The 15,528-nt window shown below is 40.2% G+C and overlaps 1 protein-coding gene across 1 annotated transcript in view; it reads right to left on the reverse strand.

Moving 5' to 3' along the window:
• Positions 1–3,691: 3,691 nt before the first annotated feature.
• The window catches only part of LOC309503336 (radial spoke head 10 homolog B-like), a 51,232-nt gene continuing 39,395 nt past the window's right edge, over positions 3,692–15,528 (reverse strand). Inside the window, exon 19 of the mRNA XM_082176130.1 lies at positions 3,692–4,268. The gene's annotated coding sequence lies outside the window, so the exon portion shown is untranslated. The remainder of the gene's footprint in view (positions 4,269–15,528) is intronic.

Below are 15,528 nucleotides of genomic sequence, written 5' to 3' on the forward strand. Positions count from 1 at the left end.
AAGATGGATGCTGAAGTTTGAGCTGACTCACAAATGTACTCTTATACAACAACTTTTCCTCTTCTCAACATGGACTGCGTGTTCCCGGGGGCGGGGTTTATGTAAATTCTAGGGTTAGTGATGTCACTAACAGGGGCGTGTCTAGAGCATTTTCAGTGGGGGGGCCATGCTGGGGCACTGCCTCCAAACGGGGTGGCCGCCAGTGACCCAAAAAAAAAAAAGAGCTAAATTCTACAGTATATTAAGTAAATCCTATTGATTTTATTATTTTTTTTTAACTTGAATAAAGTTACTTGTAAACAAATGTAGTAATAAAGCACATTTTGATTTAGTTTTTTGTCATCCCTGTATATATCCATTAAGTTAAATTTGAGAGCCAGTGTTTATTTTTTTGTGTGTTTTCATAAAATTAACAAGTTTATAAAATACTTTTTTTTCTTTTTATAATGAGCAATTTTAAAATCCCAGAAGCAGAAACGATGTCAATTATTTTCTTTTAATAAGTAGTTTGGCCATTACAATATACAGTAGTTTTATTCACAATCTCTTTCAAATAATAGTAAAAAAATAAATAAAAAATTCCCCCCACTGTAATAATTCAAATGGTTTGGTCAAAACATCATAGTGTTTCATTCAACATTTCTTTCAGATTAAATTTCAGGTTATAAAAAAACATTTTACTAACATTGTCACTAACATTTTAGTAACTAAACTGAATTTTATTAGGTTTAGTGACAACATGTTACAATGTTTACATGGTACAATTTCTGGTAAGCTACGCTTTTTTATTATTTCAATTCAATTCAGTTATTGTGATTTGATTTAATATTGACTCATTTGGATAAATATTAGGTAGGCTACACAAGATAGGCGTTATTTTTCCTCAAGAAAAAAACTACTCACCTAATGCTGTAAACATACTGCCCTATCAGCTGGTAGTAGGCTATTATTTAAGGTTAAAAATAACTCAAATTAAATATAATGCGTTTTTTTATTATTATAATAACAACTTTATTTAATGATATAAGTAAAAATATAATAAATATGTAATACTCTCTATAGCAATTTTTTTTTCTTGCCAACTATGTGCTATAGCCTATATTATGTTCATTAAATGGCTTTCCTGAGGTAAATGTGACAATTGTTCTGCTATGTTATTGACCTCTTCACGCTGATGAAAAACACTGATTGATCGATATTATGTATGAGGAATATATATTTCGGTAAGTTGTACTGTATCTTTCAGTGTTCATTCATGTTTTTTTTACTATTAGCTATTACTATCTGTCACGTCACATTTACATGCGCCAAAACGGTATTTATTGTTTGAATTTCGTAATAAAATTGACAGAATCTGAGAGCTGAGATTTTTGTATATCATAAGTAACCTGCTCTGTGTAGTCTGTCGGTCTCCGTGTCCTCTTTGCTTCGCGATTTTTCTGTGCGTGAGAAAATGGATGTGTGGCGTGAGAGAGTATGAAAATTGCGTGTCCCACGGTGAATGCGTGAGAGTTGGCAGCACTGTAAAAACAGTAGCAGAAAGAGAGGAAAACAGTCGAAAAAGGCAGACCTCAACTAAAACAGCTGGAACTAAAACTTATGTTTCGGTGGTGACTGGAAGCTCTTTGTTTGGTGTCTTGACTTCCCACTCTTGATTGATAAAGTAAAAGTCCAAGTCTGCGACGACCGTTGTTTATCTGGCGCTGCACTTCTTTGAAGTAAACTTCAGTAGAGTCTATAAAACTGATTGGTCGTAAAATGAACCAATCACAAGACATCTTATAGGGGGGGCACCTGGGGTGGCCAATCGAATTTCAGGGGGGGCCGGTGCCCCCCCTGGCCACCACGTAGACCCGCCCCTGGTCACTAACCCGAGAGGAATGTCGTGTAGTCCCAACCAGCCGTTTGTTGTAGTCCTTTTCTTTAAAAGCAAATATCTCCCTTTGCTTTGAACTTTGAGCGTTGTAACTTTGCAGATGTTGTTTATGCTCAAACAGCAACATTACACACTAACTAAAGTTAGAAAAGTGAAATCACACTCAACCACCCCTTTAAACCTTCTTCTCTGTAATTGAACATCTTTCGGACAGATATGGCAGTCTTTTATGATATTCGGCTGATGTCTCTGGCTGTGCTGATGGACGGATTAGATAGATTCATTCATGCCAGCCGAACAGCTGCAGATTCATAGATTCATTCATGACATCGCCTCGACTCCCATGAACGCGCGCCATGAAGCTCTAGTCTATGACTTAAGTATTTATATATCATGAAAGGCCAATTGGGGCAAGCCTGGGGCAGATAATAATGGACTAAAGAAAACTGGGGGTAACAAATAAGGATCGGAGCCTAAAATAGAAAATTTCTCCAGGTATCTCTGTCTCTCTCTCTCATTCAAATGGGCAGTTTGGGCGGCCACTGGGCGAGTCGGTCGCAAATATGGCGGCGTTCTATTTGTAGTGACGTAGGTGGCATCTATGAATACAACGCTCTCACACGTTTTTTTTAATTTATTTTTTTTAGCATTTTCGGGAGGAGTACAATTTACATATGTGGTTTCAACAACCATATGCATTTACACTTGTCCAGTTTCGTCTGGAATGCGTCTCAGATCTCCTCCTGAAGTGGTTTGAGGGATCGGATTCAAATCCGTCTCAAATGCGTTTCGGAGGGCATTTAAACCTGGACTTTTCACGATCGGATAGCTATCCGATCTGAGAAAATGCATGAAGTGGCCAGGCGTAAACAACCCCCATGACAAAAACATACGCACGAAAGCCGAAAACAAACGCTGGTTGGCCTCTCACGTCCAAATTTGACGAAGTGGTGGGGGAAGTGACGTATGCCGTAAAGCAGTCGAATTTTGTAGTTCTTTTTGTGCTCTTGTTACTACCCGAACACCGAAGTTACATAGTGCCAGTAAAAGCGATACAGACCCTGTCAGGCTATGGCAGACGTGTCATTCAACCTATTGTAAGTCGATGTACCATCACAAGGATCTTGGAAATATATTATGAAGGTTGAAAAGTTACATAGTGTCGCTTTAAAAAACTCTCGAGACCTTGTGTTTTTCCCATAGGTTTTCCCCCCATTTCACTGCCCATCTCACGTTTTTCTAAGCAAAAACGCGTTCTGTATGTATGCTCGTGATTCTTTAGCTCCGCCCACACGGCACGCCTCCAGCCGCTCGGTTTTTTTCCGGAAAGACTCGGTACAGCCTATCTTTCTTTTATAAATATAATAAAACTAAAGACTTTTTGGAGATATGAAGGATGCAATACTACTCTATAGGTACTCAAGATTCATATGAGATTGACTGAAACTGAGTGTTTCACCCCCCCTTTAACGAGTTTAGTCAATTCTTCCTCTCCTATAGCAACGAATGAATCAAATATTTCTTCAAGGAGACTACAATGCACTGCCTGATGCGATACTGTAGTAGACGGTTGCATAGTTATAATTTTCTCCCTGATATTATCAATCTTGTTAGTAAAGAAGTTCATAAAGTCATTACTGCTGTGCTGCTTGGAAACTTCTGGGGTTGAAGATTTATTTTTCGTTAGTTTAGCCACTATTTCAAATTTTGACCTACAGGCCTTGAGCACTATTCAGCACCTCTGCCTTTAGGAATTCCAAATGGTACCCTGGGGTAAGAAAGGGGAATTGAAACAGTAAAATAAAATGTTTTTGTTCATTTTCAAATATCTTTATTTTCAATCTTACACTTTTCCACAGACTTCCAATCCTCTCTCTAGATTTTTCTAACCATATTAAACAAATGATTCATACAACATTATATTTGGTATACAGTACAATCAGTACAAAAGTTTTCTGGAAGTGATAAGCACTAATAGGATGAGAAACCTAAAATTCAATCTGCTTTTGATAAATGTATTTTTTAGAAAATCTTAATTTTATATTTTAGAAAACAGAATGGTGGGAAAAGTATGGAAACAAAAATATTTTTCCAAACTTGGAAATTACTCAAATCAAATGCCAAAGTTTTCCAAATTGCGTAGGAACCCTGCAATTAAAAGTCTTTGTTTCTCTGCAATACTGGAAAATTATAATAGTGGAAAATTAAGTATTTGAACATAGATCCACATTTATGCATCACAAAGTCTACACTGAGATTGTGTGCTTGTATCAGGTGGAACCAAGCGCTCTCCATCTTTGCATCCAGGCCTTAATCATAGACTGGGTAGCATCAGGCATCTTCAGTGTTGGCTCCTTTGATTCATCCAGTTTCTGCCAGCTCATTCAGGTAACTGAAGAATGAGATAAAAGAACAAGTTAATAATAGACCGAAAAGAAATGGTCTACTTATGTAACAACGAAACTATTAAAAAGAATCAAATACCCTTAAAAATGTGTAGGGCTATAGATTTACTAGACTATAAAACCAGCAAAAATATAAACAAAAAAGAAAACAAAAAAAAAAGAGTATTTTGTACTCTGTATATTTTGGTATTGTGAGACAACTTTGCTTTAGTTTTACAAAAGTGATGCCCTGAAGAATGCCCTGGGAGCTGACAGCCATGTTTACAGAAAGTTTTTATGAGTGATGTTTTTTTTTTTTAAAAATTAACAATGATTAGTTATAGAGAAAAGATAATTATTCTAGAACTGAGCTTAGTGTATCGAAAATTATTGCAGCACATAGTATCAATACTACTGTATTCCTGCAATACAGGAATATTACAGGACCTAATTTCTAGGAAAATGCAAAGCAAATAGAATCTCTTGAGTACTCCTGCCCTGAGAGCAGCGCGTAATACACTAAACATAACAGTGATTTGAATCTATTGAGTACTCCTGCCCTGAGAGCAGCGCGTAATACACTAAACATAACAGTGATTTGAATCTATGGAGTACTCCTGCCCTGAGAGCAGCGCATAATACACTAAAAATAAAAGCGATTTTAATCTACTGAGTACTCCTGCCCTGAGAGCAGCGCATAATACACTAAACATAACAGCGATTTGAATCTATGGAGTACTCCTGCCCTGAGAGCAGCGCATAATACACTAAACATAACAGCGATTTGAATCTATTGAGTACTCCTGCCCTGAGAGCAGCGCATAATACACTAAAAATAACAGCGATTTGAATCTATTGAGTACCCCTGCCCTGAGAGCAGCGCATAATACACTAAAATAACAGCGATTTGAATCTATTGAGTACTCCTGCCCTGAGAGCAGCGCGTAATACACTAAAAATAAAAGCGATTTTAATCTACTGAGTACTCCTGCCCTGAGAGCAGCGCGTAATACACTAAAATAAAAGCGATTTTAATCTACTGAGTACTCCTGCCCTGAGAGCAGCGCGTAATACACTAAAAATAAAAGCGATTTTAATCTACTGAGTACTCCTGCCCTGAGAGCAGCACGTAATACACTAAACATAACAGTGATTTGAATCTATTGAGAACTCCTGCCCTGAGAGCAGCGCGTAATACACTAAAAATAAAAGCGATTTTAATCTATTGAGTACTCCTGCCCTGAGAGTAGCGCGTAATACACTAAACATAACAGTGATTTGAATCTATTGAGTACTCCTGCCCTGAGAGCAGCGCGTAATACACTAAACATAACAGTGATTTGAATCTATTGAGTACTCCTGCCCTGAGAGTAGCGCGTAATACACTAAAAATAACAGCGATTTGAATCTATTGAGTGCTCCTGCCCTGAGAGCAGAGCGTAATACACTAAAATAACAGCGATTTGAATCTATTGAGTAGTCCTGCCCTGAGAGCAGCACGTAATACACTAAAAATAATAGTGATTTGAATCTATTGAGTACTCCTGCCCTGAGAGCAGCGCGTAATACACTAAACATAACAGTGATTTGAATCTATTGAGTAATCCTGCCCTGAGAGCAGCGCGTAATACACTAAACATAACAGTGATTTGAATCTATTGAGTAATCCTGCCCTGAGAGCAGCGCGTAATACACTAAACATAACAGTGATTTGAATCTATTGAGTAATCCTGCCCTGAGAGCAGCGCGTAATACACTAAACATAAGTGATTTGAATCTATTGAGTAATCCTGCCCTGAGAGCAGCGCGTAATACACTAAACATAACAGTGATTTGAATCTATTGAGTACTCCTGCCCTGAGAGCAGCGCGTAATACACTAAAATAACAGCAATTTGAATCTATTGAGTACTCCTGCCCTGAGAGCAGCGCGTAATACACTAAAAATAAAAGCAATTTTAATCTATTGAGTACTCCTGCCCTGAGAGCAGCGCGTAATACACTAAAATAACAGCGATTTGAATCTATTGAGTGCTCCTGCCCTAAGAGCAGCGCGTAATACACTAAAATAACAGCAATTTGAATCTATTGAGTACTCCTGCCCTGAGAGCAGCACGTAATACAATAAACATAACAGCGATTTTAATCTATTGAGTACTCCTGCCCTGAGAGCAGCGCGTAATACACTAAAAATAAAAGCCATTTTAATCTATGGAGTACTCCTGCCCTGAAAGCAGCGCATAATACACAAAAAATATAAGCGATTTGAATCTATTGAGTACTCCTGCCCTGAGAGCAGCGCGTAATACACTAAAAATAAAAAACATTTTAATCTATGGAGTACTCCTGCCCTGAGAGCAGCGCGTAATACACTAAAATAACAGCGATTTGAATCTATTGAGTGCTCCTGCCCTAAGAGCAGCGCGTAATACACTAAAATAACAGCGATTTGAATCTATTGAGTACTCCTGCCCTGAGAACAGCGCGTAATACACTAAACATAACAGCGATTTGAATCTATTGAGTACTCCTGCCCTGAGAGCAGCGCGTAATACACTAAAATAACAGCGATTTGAATCTATTGAGTGCTCCTGCCCTGAGAGCAGCGCGTAATACACTAAACATAACAGCGATTTGAATCTATTGAGAACTCCTGCCCCGAGAGCAGCGCGTAATACACTAAAAATAAAAGCGATTTTAATCTATTGAGTACTCCTGCCCTGAGAGCAGCGCGTAATACACTAAAAATAAAAGCGATTTGAATCTATTGAGTACTCCTGCCCTAAGAGCAGCGCGTAATACACTAAAATAACAGCGATTTGAATCTATTGAGTACTCCTGTCCTGAGAGCAGCACGTAATACACTAAAATAACAGCGATTTGAATCTATTGAGTGCTCCTGCCCTAAGAGCAGCGCGTAATACACTAAAATAAAAGCGATTTGAATCTATTGAGTACTCCTGCCCTGAGAGCAGCACGTAATACACTAAACATAACAGTGATTTGAATCTATTGAGTACTCCTGCCCTGAGAGCAGCGCGTAATACACTAAAAATAAAAGCGATTTGAATCTATTGAGTACTCCTGCCCTGAGAGCAGCGCGTAATACACTAAAATAACAGCGATTTGAATCTATTGAGTACTCCTGCCCTGAAAGCAGCGCGTAATACACTAAAAATAAAAGCGATTTGAATCTATTGAGTACTCCTGCCCTGAGAGCAGCGCGTAATACACTAAAATAACAGCGATTTGAATCTATTGAGTGCTCCTGCCCTAAGAGCAGCGCGTAATACACTAAAATAACAGCGATTTGAATCTATTGAGTACTCCTGCCCTGAGAGCAGCGCATAATACACTAAAAATAAAAGCGATTTGAATCTATTGAGTGCTCCTGCCCTGAGAGCAGCGCGTAATACACTAAACATAACAGTGATTTGAATCTATTGAGTACTCCTGCCCTGAGAGCAGCGCGTAATACACTAAACATAACAGTGATTTGAATCTATTGAGTACTCCTGCCCTGAGAGCAGCGCGTAATACACTAAAAATAAAAGCGATCTGAATCTATTGAGTACTCCTGCCCTGAGAGCAGCGCGTAATACACTAAACATAACAGCGATTTGAATCTATTGAGTACTCCTGCCCTGAGAGCAGCACGTAATACACTAAACATAACAGTGATTTGAATCTATTGAGTAATCCTGCCCTGAGAGCAGCGCGTAATACACTAAACATAACAGTGATTTGAATCTATTGAGTAATCCTGCCCTGAGAGCAGCGCGTAATACACTAAACATAACAGTGATTTGAATCTATTGAGTAATCCTGCCCTGAGAGCAGCGCGTAATACACTAAACATAACAGTGATTTGAATCTATTGAGTAATCCTGCCCTGAGAGCAGCGCGTAATACACTAAAATAACAGCGATTTGAATCTATTGAGTACTCCTGCCCTGAGAACAGCGCGTAATACACAAAAAATAAAAGCGATTTGAATCTATTGAGTACTCCTGCCCTGAGAGCAGCGCGTAATACACTAAAATAACAGCAATTTGAATCTATTGAGTACTCCTGCCCTGAGAGCAGCGCGTAATACACTAAAATAACAGCGATTTGAATCTATTGAGTGCTCCTGCCCTAAGAGCAGCGCGTAATACACTAAAATAACAGCAATTTGAATCTATTGAGTACTCCTGCCCTGAGAGCAGCACGTAATACAATAAACATAACAGCGATTTTAATCTATTGAGTACTCCTGCCCTGAGAGCAGCGCGTAATACACTAAAAATAAAAGCCATTTTAATCTATGGAGTACTCCTGCCCTGAAAGCAGCGCATAATACACAAAAAATATAAGCGATTTGAATCTATTGAGTACTCCTGCCCTGAGAGCAGCGCGTAATACACTAAAAATAAAAAACATTTTAATCTATGGAGTACTCCTGCCCTGAAAGCAGCGCGTAATACACTAAAAATATAAGCGATTTGAATCTATTGAGTACTCCTGCCCTGAGAGCAGCGCGTAATACACTAAAAATAAAAGCGATTTGAATCTATTGAGTACTCCTGCCCTGAGAGCAGCGCGTAATACACTAAAATAACAGCGATTTGAATCTATTGAGTGCTCCTGCCCTAAGAGCAGCGCGTAATACACTAAAATAACAGCGATTTGAATCTATTGAGTACTCCTGCCCTGAGAGCAGCGCATAATACACTAAAAATAAAAGCGATTTGAATCTATTGAGTGCTCCTGCCCTGAGAGCAGCGCGTAATACACTAAACATAACAGTGATTTGAATCTATTGAGTACTCCTGCCCTGAGAGCAGCGCGTAATACACTAAACATAACAGTGATTTGAATCTATTGAGTACTCCTGCCCTGAGAGCAGCGCGTAATACACTAAAAATAAAAGCGATCTGAATCTATTGAGTACTCCTGCCCTGAGAGCAGCGCGTAATACACTAAACATAACAGCGATTTGAATCTATTGAGTACTCCTGCCCTGAGAGCAGCACGTAATACACTAAACATAACAGTGATTTGAATCTATTGAGTAATCCTGCCCTGAGAGCAGCGCGTAATACACTAAACATAACAGTGATTTGAATCTATTGAGTACTCCTGCCCTGAGAGCAGCGCGTAATACACTAAACATAACAGTGATTTGAATCTATTGAGTAATCCTGCCCTGAGAGCAGCGCGTAATACACTAAACATAACAGTGATTTGAATCTATTGAGTAATCCTGCCCTGAGAGCAGCGCGTAATACACTAAAATAACAGCGATTTGAATCTATTGAGTACTCCTGCCCTGAGAACAGCGCGTAATACACAAAAAATAAAAGCGATTTGAATCTATTGAGTACTCCTGCCCTGAGAGCAGCGCGTAATACACTAAAATAACAGCAATTTGAATCTATTGAGTACTCCTGCCCTGAGAGCAGCGCGTAATACACTAAAATAACAGCGATTTGAATCTATTGAGTGCTCCTGCCCTAAGAGCAGCGCGTAATACACTAAAATAACAGCAATTTGAATCTATTGAGTACTCCTGCCCTGAGAGCAGCACGTAATACAATAAACATAACAGCGATTTTAATCTATTGAGTACTCCTGCCCTGAGAGCAGCGCGTAATACACTAAAAATAAAAGCCATTTTAATCTATGGAGTACTCCTGCCCTGAAAGCAGCGCATAATACACAAAAAATATAAGCGATTTGAATCTATTGAGTACTCCTGCCCTGAGAGCAGCGCGTAATACACTAAAAATAAAAAACATTTTAATCTATGGAGTACTCCTGCCCTGAAAGCAGCGCGTAATACACTAAAAATATAAGCGATTTGAATCTATTGAGTACTCCTGCCCTGAGAGCAGCGCGTAATACACTAAACATAACAGCGATTTGAATCTATTGAGTACTCCTGCCCTGAGAGCAGCACGTAATACACTAAACATAACAGTGATTTGAATCTATTGAGTAATCCTGCCCTGAGAGCAGCGCGTAATACACTAAACATAACAGTGATTTGAATCTATTGAGTACTCCTGCCCTGAGAGCAGCGCGTAATACACTAAACATAACAGTGATTTGAATCTATTGAGTAATCCTGCCCTGAGAGCAGCGCGTAATACACTAAACATAACAGTGATTTGAATCTATTGAGTAATCCTGCCCTGAGAGCAGCGCGTAATACACTAAAATAACAGCGATTTGAATCTATTGAGTACTCCTGCCCTGAGAACAGCGCGTAATACACAAAAAATAAAAGCGATTTGAATCTATTGAGTACTCCTGCCCTGAGAGCAGCGCGTAATACACTAAAATAACAGCAATTTGAATCTATTGAGTACTCCTGCCCTGAGAGCAGCGCGTAATACACTAAAATAACAGCGATTTGAATCTATTGAGTGCTCCTGCCCTAAGAGCAGCGCGTAATACACTAAAATAACAGCAATTTGAATCTATTGAGTACTCCTGCCCTGAGAGCAGCACGTAATACAATAAACATAACAGCGATTTTAATCTATTGAGTACTCCTGCCCTGAGAGCAGCGCGTAATACACTAAAAATAAAAGCCATTTTAATCTATGGAGTACTCCTGCCCTGAAAGCAGCGCATAATACACAAAAAATATAAGCGATTTGAATCTATTGAGTACTCCTGCCCTGAGAGCAGCGCGTAATACACTAAAAATAAAAAACATTTTAATCTATGGAGTACTCCTGCCCTGAAAGCAGCGCGTAATACACTAAAAATATAAGCGATTTGAATCTATTGAGTACTCCTGCCCTGAGAGCAGCGCGTAATACACTAAAAATAAAAGCGATTTGAATCTATTGAGTACTCCTGCCCTGAGAGCAGCGCGTAATACACTAAAATAACAGCGATTTGAATCTATTGAGTGCTCCTGCCCTAAGAGCAGCGCGTAATACACTAAAATAACAGCGATTTGAATCTATTGAGTACTCCTGCCCTGAGAGCAGCGCGTAATACACTAAAAATAAAAGCGATCTGAATCTATTGAGTACTCCTGCCCTGAGAGCAGCGCGTAATACACTAAACATAACAGCGATCTGAATCTATTGAGTACTCCTGCCCTGAGAGCAGCGCGTAATACACTAAACATAACAGCGATTTGAATCTATTGAGTACTCCTGCCCTGAGAGCAGCACGTAACACACTAAACATAACAGTGATTTGAATCTATTGAGTAATCCTGCCCTGAGAGCAGCGCGTAATACACTAAACATAACAGTGATTTGAATCTATTGAGTAATCCTGCCCTGAGAGCAGCGCGTAATACACTAAACATAACAGTGATTTGAATCTATTGAGTAATCCTGCCCTGAGAGCAGCGCGTAATACACTAAACATAACAGTGATTTGAATCTATTGAGTAATCCTGCCCTGAGAGCAGCGCGTAATACACTAAAATAACAGCGATTTGAATCTATTGAGTACTCCTGCCCTGAGAACAGCGCGTAATACACAAAAAATAAAAGCGATTTGAATCTATTGAGTACTCCTGCCCTGAGAGCAGCGCGTAATACACTAAAATAACAGCAATTTGAATCTATTGAGTACTCCTGCCCTGAGAGCAGCGCGTAATACACTAAAAATAAAAGCAATTTTAATCTATTGAGTACTCCTGCCCTGAGAGCAGCGCGTAATACACTAAAATAACAGCGATTTGAATCTATTGAGTGCTCCTGCCCTAAGAGCAGCGCGTAATACACTAAAATAACAGCAATTTGAATCTATTGAGTACTCCTGCCCTGAGAGCAGCACGTAATACAATAAACATAACAGCGATTTTAATCTATTGAGTACTCCTGCCCTGAGAGCAGCGCGTAATACACTAAAAATAAAAGCCATTTTAATCTATGGAGTACTCCTGCCCTGAAAGCAGGGCATAATACACAAAAAATATAAGCGATTTGAATCTATTGAGTACTCCTGCCCTGAGAGCAGCGCGTAATACACTAAAAATAAAAAACATTTTAATCTATGGAGTACTCCTGCCCTAAAAGCAGCGCGTAATACACTAAAAATATAAGCGATTTGAATCTATTGAGTACTCCTGCCCTGAGAGCAGCGCGTAATACACTAAAATAACAGCGATTTGAATCTATTGAGTGCTCCTGCCCTAAGAGCAGCGCGTAATACACTAAAATAACAGCGATTTGAATCTATTGAGTACTCCTGCCCTGAGAACAGCGCGTAATACACTAAACATAACAGCGATTTGAATCTATTGAGTACTCCTGCCCTGAGAGCAGCGCGTAATACACTAAAATAACAGCGATTTGAATCTATTGAGTGCTCCTGCCCTGAGAGCAGCGCGTAATACACAAAAAATAAAAGCGATTTTAATCTATTGAGTACTCCTGCCCTGAGAGCAGTGCGTAATACACTAAACATAACAGTGATTTGAATCTATTGAGAACTCCTGCCCCGAGAGCAGCGCGTAATACACTAAAAATAAAAGCGATTTGAATCTATTGAGTACTCCTGCCCTGAGAGCAGCGCGTAATACACTAAACATAACAGTGATTTGAATCTATTGAGTACTCCTGCCCTGAAAGCAGCGCGTAATACACTAAAAATATAAGCGATTTGAATCTATTGAGTACTCCTGCCCTGAGAGCAGCGCGTAATACACTAAACATAACAGTGATTTGAATCTATTGAGTACTCCTGCCCTGAGAGCAGTGCGTAATACACTAAAAATAAAAGCGATTTGAATCTATTGAGTACTCCTGCCCTGAGAGCAGCGCGTAATTGCTTTGGCTCTCAACGAAGGCGGTCGCATTTTCTTACCCTCCTCTCCCTTATCTTCCCTGCTTTGCTCCTCTCGTCTCGTTACTGTCTTGTACTTTGAGAGACTCTCTCCGCACTGCTCTCCAAATTAAGAAATTATGGAATTGATCAACTGGTCTCTCAGCGCAATTGACACCATCTTCTCGACGAGAAGCTTGGGTTCGGGGGAACCTGACTGCCCTGCCGGAACGTTTGCAGCTGGCTACACGATGGACGCGTGGGGGAAGTGGCGGGTCGTGTGTCTGGCGGCTCTTTCCGTGGAGGACGTTGAAGATATCTACCTATTCGGAACCATGATAACAGGTTTTCTGCTGTTTGGATTAGGCACTGCCCTGGTTTATCGAGGAATTAAGAAGACGGTGACAGCTGTCCAAAGCCCCACAAGGCTGCCCGTTATGATTGAAGCAGTGGGCAGAGCTGTCGGCACTCAGACTGTGACTATGAACCACAATATGGGTAACATCATGGAGAAGCTCACAGCTTTGCAAAGGCAAATGGATCGTTTCGGAGACCCAAACGGACCAGGAGCTGTGTAAATTGGAATGCGGCTACTCGTCCCCAGACCAAACAACCACAATCTTATCTGCTTTCGGCCCCACTCTATCAGCACTGGCCTTGGCCGAGGCCGCTGCTGGAACAACAACCCCCTCTGGAGAGAGCACTGCAAAGAGACGCTCTTGCGTTCCTTCCCCGACTCCACACTGACACCTGCTGATTGTTGACTCTGTCTGGGACCTGATCAAGGTTGTCTCCATGGCAACTGCTGTGTTTCGCTATGACATCCTGCGGACTGAGGCACCTAGATTGGGATGCCAGGCGTAGCGACTCTTCAGGCCTACACATACAGAAACTCTTACATAGATACAGATATGCAATCACCAACCCCCAGCCCCCATCCCACGCCTTCGACGCTTTTTACCACCAGTCTGACAGGCGGGTCTGTGACCAGCGCCGAAATGGCTGCAGGACCGGATGGCTGCTTGCCTGTGCTGGGTTACCTCCAACCCCCCTGTCCCCTCCCCTGTTGCAAGTCTTGTGTGTTCATGTTGTGTACTGATTATGTGCAAATGTGCTGAGGTGTTTTACTGTCCCCAAACTGTACTCCCTATTGGAACATAGTCTGGGGGTTGCCTTTTTTTTTCTCCTCAACTCTCCTCATGTTATGCTGTATCTCTTAATAACTTCAGGTCGGTCCTAAATTGCATTTCGTTGCCTTGTACCTGTACTTGTGTAATGACAATAAAGTTGAATCAAATCAATCAAATCAAATCAAATACACTAAACATAACAGCGATTTGAATCTATTGAGTACTCCTGCCCTGAAAGCAGCGCGTAATACACTAAACATAACAGCGATTTGAATCTATTGAGTACTCCAGCCCTGAGAGCAGCGCGTAATACACTAAACATAACAGCGATTTTAATCTATTGAGTACTCCTGCCCTGAGAGCAGCGCGTAATACACTAAAAATAAAAACCATTTTAATCTATGGAGTACTCCTGCCCTGAAAGCAGCGCGTAATACACTAAAAATATAAGCGATTTGAATCTATTGAGTACTCCTGCCCTGAGAGCAGCGCATAATACACTAAAAATAAAAGCGATTTGAATCTATTGAGTACTCCTGCCCTGAGAGCAGCGCGTAATACACTAAAATAACAGCGATTTGAATCTATTGAGTGCTCCTGCCCTAAGAGCAGCGCGTAATACACTAAAATAACAGCGATTTGAATCTATTGAGTACTCCTGCCCTGAGAGCAGCGCGTAATACACTAAACATAACAGCGATTTGAATCTATTGAGTACTCCTGCCCTGAGAGCAGCGTGTAATACACTAAACATAACAGCAATTTGAATCTATTGAGTACTCCTGCCCTGAGAGCAGCGCGTAATACACTAAAAATAATAGCGATTTGAATCTATTGGGTACTCCTGCCCTGAGAGCAGCGCGTAATACACTAAAATAAAAGCGATTTGAATCTATTGAGTACTCCTGTCCTGAGAGCAGCACGTAATACACTAAAATAAAAGCAATTTTAATCTATTGAGTACTCCTGCCCTGAGAGCAGCACGTAATACACTAAAATAAAAGCGATTTTAATCTATTGAGTACTCCTGCCCTGAGAGCAGCACGTAATACACTAAAATAAAAGCGATTTGAATCTATTGAGTGCTCCTGCCCTGAGAGCAGCACGTAATACACTAAAATAAAAGTGATTTTAATCTATTGAGTACTCCAGCCCTGAGAGCAGCGCGTAATACACTAAAATAAAAGTGATTTGAATCTATTGAGTGCTCCTGCCCTGAGAGCAGCGCGTAATACACTAAAATAAAAGCGATTTGAATCTATTGAGTACTCCTGCCCTGAGAGCAGCGCGTAATACACTAAAAATAACAGCGATTTGAATCTATTGAGTACTCCTGCCCTGAGAGCAGCACGTAATAC

This window comes from Leuciscus leuciscus (assembly GCF_965113295.1).
Source record: "Leuciscus leuciscus genome assembly, chromosome: 7".
Lineage (NCBI taxonomy): Eukaryota > Metazoa > Chordata > Actinopteri > Cypriniformes > Leuciscidae > Leuciscus > Leuciscus leuciscus.